Consider the following 12,974-nt stretch of genomic DNA (forward strand, 5'->3'; position numbering starts at 1 on the left):
AAAAAAGGAAAATGCTTTTTTTTTTTTTCCCAAAAGTTGGAATATGCATATTATGCTATGTAAAGTAGCAGTGACATTGAAACCACAGTAATGATTCTAAACAACAAGCATACCAGGATTCACATAGACAGAAAAACATTTCACCAACATCAGATGACAAAGACTACAAAGCATCCATCTTGTCCTTCTCCTTCCATTTCTATTAGTTGGCTTTCCAGAAGGCAAAGAAAACCACACACAAAAAAATCATCCAAACAAAAGCAAACACCATTACACGTGCATTAAAAAAAGAAAAAAGTACCCAATGTCCATAACTTCGTACTGATCACATTCTTGACCCTGCTATGACATTGCAAAGCAAACAAGAAGACAGAGTATTTTCAGATAAGATTCTCTGACCTGGGTTTCCCTTGCACTGACTTACAATATCTTTTAAGCTCTAGTACCTGCCAACTTCAACAGCCCTGATCCTCCGCTCATCCGCAGCAACTGCACAGGTCTTCAAAACGTACTCATATGAGATGAAGATGTGTACATTCTTCAAGAGATGAACATGAACTCTCCTTATCATTCAAAATAAATATGGCTATTAAGGCTTTATCTTCTGTATTCTAAGATTTTTGACACAGCACTATAGTTAAGCTTATCTCTGTGTAATAGCACCATCGGACTCGCCATACTACCAGAGCACAGCATAGTAGGATTTCCCTTTCAGAATTTTTGGGTGGCTGTATTAATCACAGCAGAATAGGGAAATTCCCAGGAGATGGGAAAGCTGGCAATAGCGTAAGTCTATTTCTCTCCAAGACTGAAGAAAAGCCACAAAAACTAATCACGTTCTGCCTGACAAATCTGGTAGTACAGTTATTTGCAGACAGCAAACATCAAGATCCCCTAAATAAGTCTGCAAAGCACAGACCATAGGGAATTGGTGGTTCCTAAGGAAAAGAGGATGCCATTGGAGTCTGCAAAAATGGGTGACTGCTTCCCCAAAGGTTCAGTCACAATGATTTTGTAAAAATGCTGGCAGCCTGGCAAAACTGCCACTTTGGTATGGAAGTCCCCCACATCTACAGTTACATGAGGGAACAAAACACACTTCAATTTTTATGGAGAGAACAATTATATTGCACCAGACTTCTACTAACACCTTTCTGTCCTGTGGTGATGTACGCAGACCAAGTCAAACCCAGTTTGACACAGACATCATAAACGCTTCTTTACTGAGCCCTGCAAGCACGTTGTGGCTACCTCGAGGGTGAAATAGTGCTATTAAGCAACATACAACAACGATTCATAGCAATTTAACTGATTTACTTGTTTCCTACAAGTGCTAAGGGCAGCAAGGTTGCCTGGAATGCGAGGGCAGGGTTTGATATGTAGCTTTTACAGAGACATTTCTTAATAACTTGCCATTCTTATTGTCTCAGTAAAAATCCCAAATTGTATAAGATGAAGCAGCATTCTGGGTAAAATTATATTATAAAACACCCTCCTTTGAAAGATTTTTTTTTCCATATAACTTGTTTCGGGATTTATTTTTAACGAGGGGATTCAATATATACCTTGACTGATAAAGGTCAAGGGTTCAAGAAACTCGGTCAAAGATCTTATCAGCTGGGAAAGCCATTTCCTCACATCAACACTGATAAAAATCCAACAGAAACCCAGCCAATACCACCCTGCTCTAAAGGGCAGGAATGACCTTCTTTTGAACATCCCTATAGTTGCACATCTCATCAAAGAAAATCTGACCCCGTGTCTCGATTCTTTTAATGCTCTTTAATGACAGATAATTGTCTGCAGAGGCCCCCTGTGCACGATGCTGAGTGAAGCCTTCACACTGCTGCTCTGGACTCCGCACCGGCTCAATGCTGCTCAGCACACTTGGGACCACAGGACAGCAGAATAAACAAATAGCACAACCAGCCCTACAGCCTGTCTTATCTCATCTTTGGGCTCACTGAGATTCTTGAGGGTGGTAATGTTTACAGATTGTTGAAACTTTCTTTCTTCTGCTTCCTGAGCTAGCAAAAACATATCCTGGACAACCTAAGAAATGTGATTAAACAAATTGCTTATCACTAGAGGGAAGCAACTGCTCGCCCCATTGGTCAGCACGTCTCCTCAATAAGCACTACCACGAACATTTTCAAACACATCTTGCCCTTTTTTCCTTATAGATCTATTAATGCAGTAAGGGCATTTCCTTTGTAATTCCAAAATGGCAAAACCTTAAAAATAAAAACCCACTTCTCAAGAAAACCAAACCCATATAAGCACGTTACATATATAAGTAGATAAATAGATATACATATATATCAGCTGGCAATAGTCTCATACGTTACAGATTGCTTAGCAAATTATGTCCTTTATCTTCTTCCTGGCACAGTGGCAATAAATCTAGTGCTCTACTGACACCCCTGGCAGCAACCATCAGGGCATATTTTTTATTGAGTTAGAAAGGCAATAGACAAGACTTTAATAGACCACTTTCATATTCATCTCATTCCCACTGACAAAACATGTCAGTGACATGGGACTGAACAGAAACTCTTATGATCATGTCTTAGTACTCATCGTAGGATGCCTTTTATTAATGTTATAGCTATTTTAACAGGATTACAAGTATACTTACCTTCATGAATAGCAGAAGAAACTTTGTCTGAACGTAAATAAGCCACTACCAATGAAAAAAATGAAGAGGAACCTCTAAACATTCCAAGAACCATGCTGGTACCTTATTAGTCTTTTAAAGTTTCATTTTCCTCCCTTCAACACAGACCTCTCAAGGTTAGAAACATGTAGCTTGAGACATGAAGCCTAATATCCTGTCAAACAAACTAGCCCTCAGTCTAAACTAAAGTTAAAGAGGCACTTGGGACAGTTCATCTTTTGGACCCACTTTATTAGGTCAATAAACAAATTTTTTTTCACTTAGAGTTAAGATGGAAATTACTCATCATGAGTTTAATTAGGATAGGGCTTCTGAATCTTTATTAATCAATTCCACTTCAACATCGCAGTCATCTCTCAGTAGCCAATAATTAATACAGGAAGGAAAAGCATTAAGTTTGAGATGTGTAAACAGGACTGAATTTTTTTTTTTCCAAGTCTTTTGGTTTCTCATTATTTTTGTGACTTTATGTTACTGTTAGTGCAAAAAAAATTTCCTGATGGAAGTCTGCAAAACCAGAACACCAGGCCTTTTAGAGAAAAATAGAACCTGAAATCTATTAAGCCATGTTAATTTAACATGTCATAACTTCCGTGCCATAAAAAAGCTAGTAATTGCTTACAAACCGCTGCTCATTTCTTCTTCACTGTTAATTTATTATTATTATTATTTTTTACTTAAAATATGAGTAAATGCACCCATTTTCCCATAATATGTGGAAGTACCCAGTATGGTTTAAGTTATCACCCAGAAATTTGGACACTTTAAACCCAAGTCTTTGCCCTTTGTTTATTAATCCGCTATGCCAGATATCATAGTTTCACTCAGCAACCTCATGTTTTGGATGATATTGAAAAATGGCTCATGTTTGTCAAAGAAAAAAAAGAAAAAAGGTAAAAAGGAAAAAAGTGTTGTTTATAGAAGCCAGCTGCTCTGGCTTCGGCGCCAGCAGCTCCTCATGCTGCTATTTTACGCTTGCAACCCCCACTGCCCCCACTGGCACAGGTACAACTAAATGTTGACTTCAATGCTTCAGAGAGCACTCAACTGATTCTGTACATGATTAATTGCCAAAGACATGGCTGACCATATGGAACAGAGAAAGCATCAAGTAATTCATACTTCTGTATATGATCATTTGGCCCCTGTTGTTTTAATGTACAGGAAAGAGCTAGTATAGCACAGACCTGGTGTCTTGCCCTTGACAGCCCATTAAGAAATCTCAAAGCACCTAGTTGAAGTTATGCTGTTGGCTTTTCAATAGCAGCCTAATAAAACAGAAGCAAAGCTTTCCAACTAGTCTTAAATCTTTCACATACAGTACATTAACCACTGCTGCTAAAACAACTGGTTTCTTATGATAGGAAATGGGATTTGATTTCTAGCCTCTGCATACTTACTGAAAGCCTTTTTCTGACCTTTGGAGGGTTTACAAAATCATTGTTCGTTTTTTCCTGCCATTTTCCCAGTTTCTTGCCATCGTGATCCTAATAGATTTGTTTAAGATTCAGTACATTCTACTCTTACTAGCTGTTATACGCAAACTGTACAATGAAGGTAGGCTCCTGGGAGCTGAAAGGGAAGAAATTATTATTAACTGTTTTCTTCCTGAGAGTCAAAGAAGTCAGTGCAACATCTAAAACATAATTTACCTTTAAAGAGCCAATAAAACAAAAAAAAATTCCTGAAAGAAGGCAATACACTAGCGTGTGCTTTCTTTTATCAGACTGGAGACAAATCATCAAATTTCATTTGAGAAGGAAGGCCAATTTATTTTAAAGCTGTAATATTCTCGGGGATGTCTGACAGAGCTCAATGAAAGGAAAAATCTGCAGACTTGGAATACGTGTCACTATCATTAACTGCTTTCTATTAGTTTTATCTACCGTTAACATCTTTTCAGTCATATTCAGTCAAGAAAAACGTTTAAATAATGTTTCCCTGTCAAGGCTTTTAAGATGACAGTGCTAAAAAGTTAATCCCTATCCTCACAGATCTTTTGGCAGTTTTGACATATGCTGGCAAGGATGCATTTGCTGGCACCTTCCATTAGAAAATATTTACATAGAATTTTCTTGGCAGTGGATTTTCCAGTTGTCTAAGTTATCCTCTTGCTCTGAAGGATCTTATGTGGGAAACCCTAATCATTGGACACTCATTAGTGGTAATTTCCCAGGCCACTGAATTCAGCTAACACTATTAGTACTCCAGCACAATACATGAATAATCCACAAGTTGGTATAACACTTCATAACTTTTTTCTTTATTTCTACATGAAACATTGACATATTCTAAGACAAGAAATTCATACAAGAATAAGTTATTAAAGAGTCAGAAAGGATGCTAAAGTAGATAGAATGCATCCAATATTAAAATAATTTGGTATTTGTTACTTGATATTTGTGTCAAATACTATGACTGTATTTGAATAAAATATAAAACAATAGGGAATCTTATGGGAGTTGTTTTTTTTAATATATTTTTTGTAGGATAAAAGGAAAAAAAGTCTCAGGTTTCTAGTTGGAAACCACCGCCAAAGTGCAGATTCTGCTCTACCCTTATACTCAGTAGCACACAATTGGTGAAAGCACTTAAGCACATCAGAACTAAGCAAGTACATAACCCAATTATAGAGTAGAATGCTTGAAGTTCGACATATGCTTAAGCTCTAAATACAACAAACCTACACGCATTAAAATGTAGGAAGCTCTGTCTCTCTTTGAGGTATTCACTGCTGACAACAAAGGATGAATACCTGACTTGATAGATGAGTAGTTTGACCTAGAAAAACCTAGAGAGAGTAGATCACTTAGACATTTCCATAAAAACTTTAGGTCTTGTCTGCACTGGAAAGTTGTACCATTTAACTATACCTGTGGAGCTAAAGCAGTACATTTTGGACTTATATGAGTTTAAAGGTCATAAATTAAACTAGGCAGAGCTTATTCCTACACAAGAAAGGAAATAACCATTACTTTTATCCCTATATGCTTCTATCTATATTGTAGTCTTGAATTACATACTTGGAAAAATACAAAAAAAAAAGCATTGAAACAATATTATGACGAAGCAGTTTTAGGTAATTTTGGCATAACAAAATTGAATGAGTTTCCAGCAGAGAGAGAACTTCATGGGATGACTCAATGCAGTTACAAAGATAATCTGAAAGTCTGGAGAAAAAAAAAAAGTATAAAGAACAGCACTTTAAAAATCTTTTTGCTGCACTAACCAGTTTGGCAGCGCACTAAAAGTGAAGTGTAACTCATCTCATCAAGAAAGAGCAACTGACCCACTCACAGTGTTTGGAATAAGAGTGGCTTTGCACCTTCAGATGTATGGGTGAGTGAAAGGTTACCCTTTAGCCACATTCTCCCAGAGCACGGCCCCTCCACCTCTGTCTGAATCATCAATAGCACAAAGACAGAAGCAGGCCTACCATGCATAGTGGATTATATGAAGTGTAAAACATTGTGGGGGAAAAAGCTTTTGAAAGAAGTCAGGAAAAAGAAATCAGGCTTGCAAGAAGATCCAGCTGACAGGCTAGTCCTTAACAAGTGAATATGTTTGAAAACATTGTGAATGCAAGAAAAGAACATGCCTTTTGTTTCCAAACCTACAGTGTGTCTTTACCCCAACTGTTGCCTGCATGGCTGAACATATGTTTTCTGAACAAGAACTGAAGCAGAAAGTGTTCTTTGTAATAATTCACTCCTTTGTATACACCTCCCTTCTCCCATTTTGGTCACATGCAAACAGTAGTTACACTGAACACTTAAGTTCTGAAGATCAGCACAGTAGTATATGCTTCAGTGATTATTCACTATCGCTGAAATCAGTTGTGCTAAGATGCAATACAAGACTCACTCCACTGATGAGCTCCTGGGACAGCTTACATTCTGCAGTACCAAATCGCACTGGGTACAGCCTGCACGAGTTTGCTCAGCAAGTGAACAGTTTTCACCAACAATTATGTACAGTTCCAAGCATGGAAGAACTGTAATATAAATGATCTTGCTGAAAAGAAAAAATCAAAAGAACTCAAAAGTTTAATTTCTTAGCATGTCAAAATTAACATCACCAGATGCTTAGGGACAAAAATGAATGGAAAAAGGCTTCAAAGCCTCAAGTGGGTAATGCCATCTCACTAAAACCCAAATGAAGTCTAGTTGAAACGAATACTAGTTTGAATCGAACCCTCATGTAATTTCATCAATTCCTATGAAATAATTCTAAAGGTAAGCAAGACTTTGTTTGGACTCATACTGAAGCCTTAGTACGGTAAGCCACACAGAACTCACGATCACATTTTTGCTTGCAACTCTCAGTGCTAGTGCTAAAAGTGCAACTTAGCATATCACTGATTTCCTTGAACTGAAATAGAAAAAGTCTTGAACACTACTGTTCACTGAACATGACTGAAGTTACCACCTGTTGCCATTAAACCACCTGCCGCCTTACCACAATACTTTTTAGCACAATTGTTTGTAAAAAAAACTGTGCAAATATTTGGGACGTTCCTGGTGCCATCAGTTCTATTGAGATAATTTCATGTACAGAGATTTAAGTTACGGAATGAGTTAAATACTGCAAAATGAAGAAGCTGCTAGCTACGACCAAATGAAATGGCAAGCCACTTACGTCCAGAAGTGCCTGTGGGCATGCTTTATCTAGGACACATGGCATAGCTGAGTAGCAATTCAGTACACATGTAAGATATCCACATATCTTCTAGTGACATATGCATTCATATTCACGTAAGGGCAGCAGTACATACTTGCTTTCAAGGCAAAAGGGACAGAAAAAGAAATCTGCAAACTGAATTCAGTAGTCCAGATACACGTAAGATGCTAACTAAGGTAACACTTGATAATAAGGTAATGCCTCTTTATCGTGTCTGACCAAATTTATTGATTTGTTGACTCAGAAGAAGCCTACACTTTTTACAACAAGAACCTTCTACTAAAACAAATTAAATGCAAAGTACACTCAGCCTTGCTCTGAGTGTGAATGCCTGTAGGTTCCCAGTGCAGGCATGCACAGAAGACAGCACACCTGCAGGCTCAGTTCTGCTGTGCTCGTCCTACAGCCTTGCTGAGCTCCTCCAAGGAGGGACTGCGCACAGACTGACTTCCAGCAGGCCGTGATGGGAGCTCTTCTCACTACCTACCCCTCTCCTGAACATGATACAACTCTATAAAACTGGTTGATGAAAACCATGGCCAGTTATTGATTATGCTGCTTTGACAGAGTTGTTTGGATTTTGCCCGTGTTTCCCTTCCATCAGAGAGATACAGATTGGAGCAAATGACAAGTACCAGTGTGTCAATAGTCTCTGCTATTAAAACACCACTTTTCTTCCATTGATATTCCCTCGTCTCCTTCCCACATGGATTTGTTTTCACTTCATTGTGAATTTGGGGAAGGATTTTTGCTCTCTTCTGCACTCTGAGGAAGGGAGCAATAAAGCTCTCCGTAATTAATTTATCTCCTCAGGAGAAAGGAAATAAAAGGTTCATTTTTCATCCTTAAAAGGCAGATTATCAACTAATTAACCCAACAATTATAAGGATACACACAAGGATAGAATGAGGGAGTAGCTCAAGGGAAAAATAAATCAATTTAGAAAATTTTAACATTTACTTCGTCCCCTTCTAGTGTACAACAAAAACACAACCACTAAAACAAAAAACTTTTCTTAAATATTTTCAGTTAATTAGGCTCTAAATGTGATTTTGTTATATTCATTTTCCATGAACATTCACTTTTTATAGATAAACACTTTAGAGAGATTTAACAGTTTAAATGGCCAAGCATTTGAACATTTCACTACTTATCAAAAATCATTACTCAAATAATTTTGATTAGTGAAAAATCAGTCAATCAGGGAAGATAAACTTTACCATGAGATTCGTATGCCTAGCAAAGAAATCAAACAGTACGATCAGTAGATCACCGTGCCCATATGCTCGCCAACTACTCTCTGAACCAAAAGTCATTCCCTGTAGAGTCTGATAATTCAGCACCTAGCATAAATTACACCATCATGGAATCATAGAATGCCTAGGTTGAAAAGGACCAAGAAAAGGATCACAGCAATCATCTAGTTTCAACCCTGCTGCATGCAGGATTACCAACCATTAAACCAGGCCGCCCAGAACCTCATCCAGCCTGAGCTTGATGTCTGCTCTCTCATAGCAGAAGTTCTGCCTTAGAGAGACACCCTGACCAGTTTTACTACAGCTCCACGTCTCCAGCCCAATTATTCCCTACGTACTTCACATTCTGCTTTTGCACAACAACACATTTCACAGTACTTGGAGCTCACAAAAAAGAGAGCGAGCCTACATGAGCAATAACCCAAACTGCTCATATAGTACATAGAGATATTTCTCTTTTTTAAAGGGGAAAACATTTAATTTGATCAAAAAATGTGTCTTTCTTCAATATTTGGTCTGTGGAATTTGTGGATTAGCATAAATTCATGTCTTTGCAAAGTAGATATGAATGGCATTAAATTAATGGCGGAAATAATTAATGAAAGTAAACAACCTAGATTTTTGACACAAAGCATATTTAAAAGCACAACTTAAGCTTTTCTGACCTACTACGCCAACTACAGATGTCAATCACATTCTAATGGTAATTCAAATTGATATCTCCAAACATCTTGGGATTCAGGGCCAATTCCAAATAATCAAAACTAAAATAATCCAGAAGATTTCAACTGCATCTTTTCTCCATACCTGTAGCTAGAGATAGGCACAAAACTTACTGAAATCTCTTGAGATCATTTTAGAAGGATATGCTTTATTCACTTCCCAACTGGTGAAAAAAACATCGAGAATTTACTTTTTTTTTTTTTTTTAATAAAGTCAACCTAACCCCTCTACAGCAATGCATTAACAGTGACTGATAAACTGTCATATAAAGGAAAAAAACAAACCAGTTCAAGCTTTGTTTACTACTTCTAGGACATTAGAAAGGAGGAAAACCTTTGGTTTTTATTATTTGAGGTGAATTCAAAGAAAGTATCACAGGTCAAAAGAACAAAATGACACAAAATCCATTACCAAACTGGCTGCCGGTTGGATGCACAAGAGTAATGCTAAACAACTGTGGTATGGAGACAAAATATGCTTTCTTTAAGACACTTTTACAATAAGCTATTTCAGCCCTGTGAACAGCCTTGCCTTGCATCCACCCCTCATACATTAATGAAAACAAAAGGCTCCCATTTACATTGTGACCATGCAGTAGGGTTAAGCGTGTGACCTTAAAGTATGGTGCGCTTGTACTTGGTAGAAAGGTTCTTGACAGCATAAACAAGAATTACTGCTGTTAGAGAAAGGGAAGACAATTAAAAACAATCTAGGATGCATGTTGTACAGCTGTTCAAGTTCCAGCTACATCTGACCTCTGTAGATGCTACGTGTTTTACTTCAGAAACCTAAGTCATTTCAGTTTTATTGAAATAATCCTTCACCAAAACCTAAATTTGTATGAAAAACATGAGGTTTTGCATGAGCAACACAGTGAAATCTGTGTATTGCTAACAAAACATGCCATTACTGCAGTTAAAAAGATGTGGTCTGCATATCTCATTCCAATACTTACGTTCACTAACAGCTAAGCAAAATGGAAATCTTTAAGAGGAAAGCTGGAAAAAAAATGGAAAAAAAAACTATTCTTGAAACAAAAGAGACTTCAATAGGTCAGCTCCTATAATCAAATATGTTTGACAGACCTTTGTGCCCCGGCAAAACCTGAGTGATTTCAGCAAAATTCTGTGGGCGCACGGTCCCAGTATAGATGCAATTGCAGGACCAAGAAGCCACAACATTTTTTTCATGCTTAATTTTGGATGTCATTGATTCCAGATGCAATAAAGAAGGACTGCAATTATGGTTAGCATTTTCATAATATACACTGACAAATTTTCTAATAACTAAGAAAGTACTTAAAAGTTAAACAGAAAACGATTCATCAAGCTCCTTTTCCATCCATCACTACAACAAATTGTCCTTATACTGTCCTTAAAAAACAGGGTTAGAGAAGAAAAACTTCTGAGAAAATAACAAAGATCTTGGCTAAGTTTCTCGAAACCACAATTTTCCTGCCTGTTTGATCTTTGTACAGTCAGCATAAGCTAGTGAAACTCCTCCACAAATGAAAGGCATTCATGGGAAGCCATCAGAAAGCTTTGCTCTTCCTCTGGGACCCAGGACAATAAAAGAAAAGTTTGTGCTGCCACGTGGGCCTACGACTCAGCTTAAATGAACAAACCGTTGCAATATCCTTCGGCTTTGTGAAAGCGATACTTCCTACTTTTTTGGAAGAGAGGAAGTCATATATAAACAGAACAAAGGGAAGAGGCAACACAAGTTGAGCCTCTCATAATAAATATTATGGCGAAAGTTTTGCTCATGAAACCAAGATTAAAAACATATTTTAATCTCTCAAGTTTTATGCCTTTGATGTATGTCAGAGAGAGGAAAACTTATATATTTTCTAAGATTTACAATGTTTCTAGTGGGAATAGTTTCATCTTTCATTTTTTTCCCCTGTATCTGAAATTGAGATTGTATTGGGCGGATTCTATCCCCTAATGCTTTGCATGTCATTTTGAGCACTTCTTTACAGAGCAGAACTTAGAATGTCCTTTGGATGGTTTTTCCCATGATGCGTTCCACTGAGGAAAGTGCTGCAAAATCATTATACTAGCATAACAGCGATCTTCTCAGCTACAAAATGCTTCTTAAAATGCCATGTTTCCCAGACTATGGGAAAGTTCAAGTATTTGCACTAAGCCCTGTAATGAAGAAATGCAAAAAATTGCAATTCTTTGTGATGCTAAAAACAGGAAAAGTGGATAAAGGGGGTCATTTAGTATTTGTGATAACACCAGTACGACCAGTATGCAGACTGGTAAGCTGTGATTGACAAATAAGCATTAATTTTCAGAATCAGAATTACAACATACAAAGTTTGTGCTTCAAGGACTCCCTTTATAACATATATTTTGTTAAATTCCGTGCAATTTTTTGGCCTCCTATACACCCTTTCAATGCAGCTTTTCTTGTTCTTTCTTGATATAGCAATCATTGCTATGACAGAAGAACCTCCACTTAATCTTATTCGAATAAGATAACCTCAGCTAAGAGCAAAACCAAATACAGAAACGTCCTCTTTGGCTTTTGGGGTAAGTAACAGTAGAAGAGAGCAGCTAAGCATGTTTTCTCCAGTTTTGCATGTTATACAACTTGTTTCGGGGGGTAAAAACAAACCTTTAACTTCGGAATGTCATCAGAAGAGGAAATTTTCAAGAATACTTCAGCAAACAGAACTCAAAATAGCAAAGCAAAGGAGCTAGAATTTAGACTATTAAAACTAAGATAATTGTATTGACTATTGGAAGATTCATAGCTTAATGATTTAAGGATAATTTTTTTTCTTTCCAGAGAAATACAAAATTAACACAAAATAGTTATAAGTTACAAAAACTCTGGCCAGTGGATGTGTGTGTAATTTAGGAGGTGGGAAGGGGGAAGTTGCTGAGAACATGACATTTCTGCAGCTACTGAAGTTCATATAGAGCTGATATGGGCTACCTTCTCAGATGCATCCTTCCAAAGACATCTAAGAGCACACAGCTGTCTTTCCAGAAACCTGATCCTTTAAACATCATGTGTTAAAGTACCATCAGTCAGTCCCTCTAGTTCCAAAGATACACAAGGCAGCTACAGAAGGAGGTCCAGAGACAGAGTAAGAAAAAAGAGCAGGCCAAGAAGTTTCAGGAATAGCAATACCACAATCATGGCAGATGGCCTTTTTAAGGAAAACAAAGAAAAAACTGAAAGGCTGTAAGAGAAGGAAGAATTATAGCCCTTGAAAATGAATATAGATTTCAATCTAAGAATAGTTACAAAAAACCCACAAACACCCTGATTATAGAACTACCACAAAAAGAAATTATAATCAGAAGTGCCAAAGCTGGAATGGCACTAAAGAAACTCCAGAGAGCCTGACAGGTGCCTTGTCCGCAAACACTGTGCCACAGGAAGGTGCAAACAGTAAGCAAATGGAAGTGTGAGGAATAATAGGATTGTCTCCTACTCCACATTCCCCTTAATGCTGCCATATGGCACCCATATCTGCAAGGAGAAGCAGTACTTTGTACACTGGTGTTTCAGTTTTCAGGACGCTTTACAAGTCTCGTTGCTCATTTCACTGCTTTCCATTAGCTACTTCTTAATGACACCCAGCCATTGCTTCCTTTACTTTCCCATAAAATCTACAT

Source organism: Meleagris gallopavo, chromosome 13, assembly GCF_000146605.3.
Source record: "Meleagris gallopavo isolate NT-WF06-2002-E0010 breed Aviagen turkey brand Nicholas breeding stock chromosome 13, Turkey_5.1, whole genome shotgun sequence".
NCBI classification, from domain to species: domain Eukaryota; kingdom Metazoa; phylum Chordata; class Aves; order Galliformes; family Phasianidae; genus Meleagris; species Meleagris gallopavo.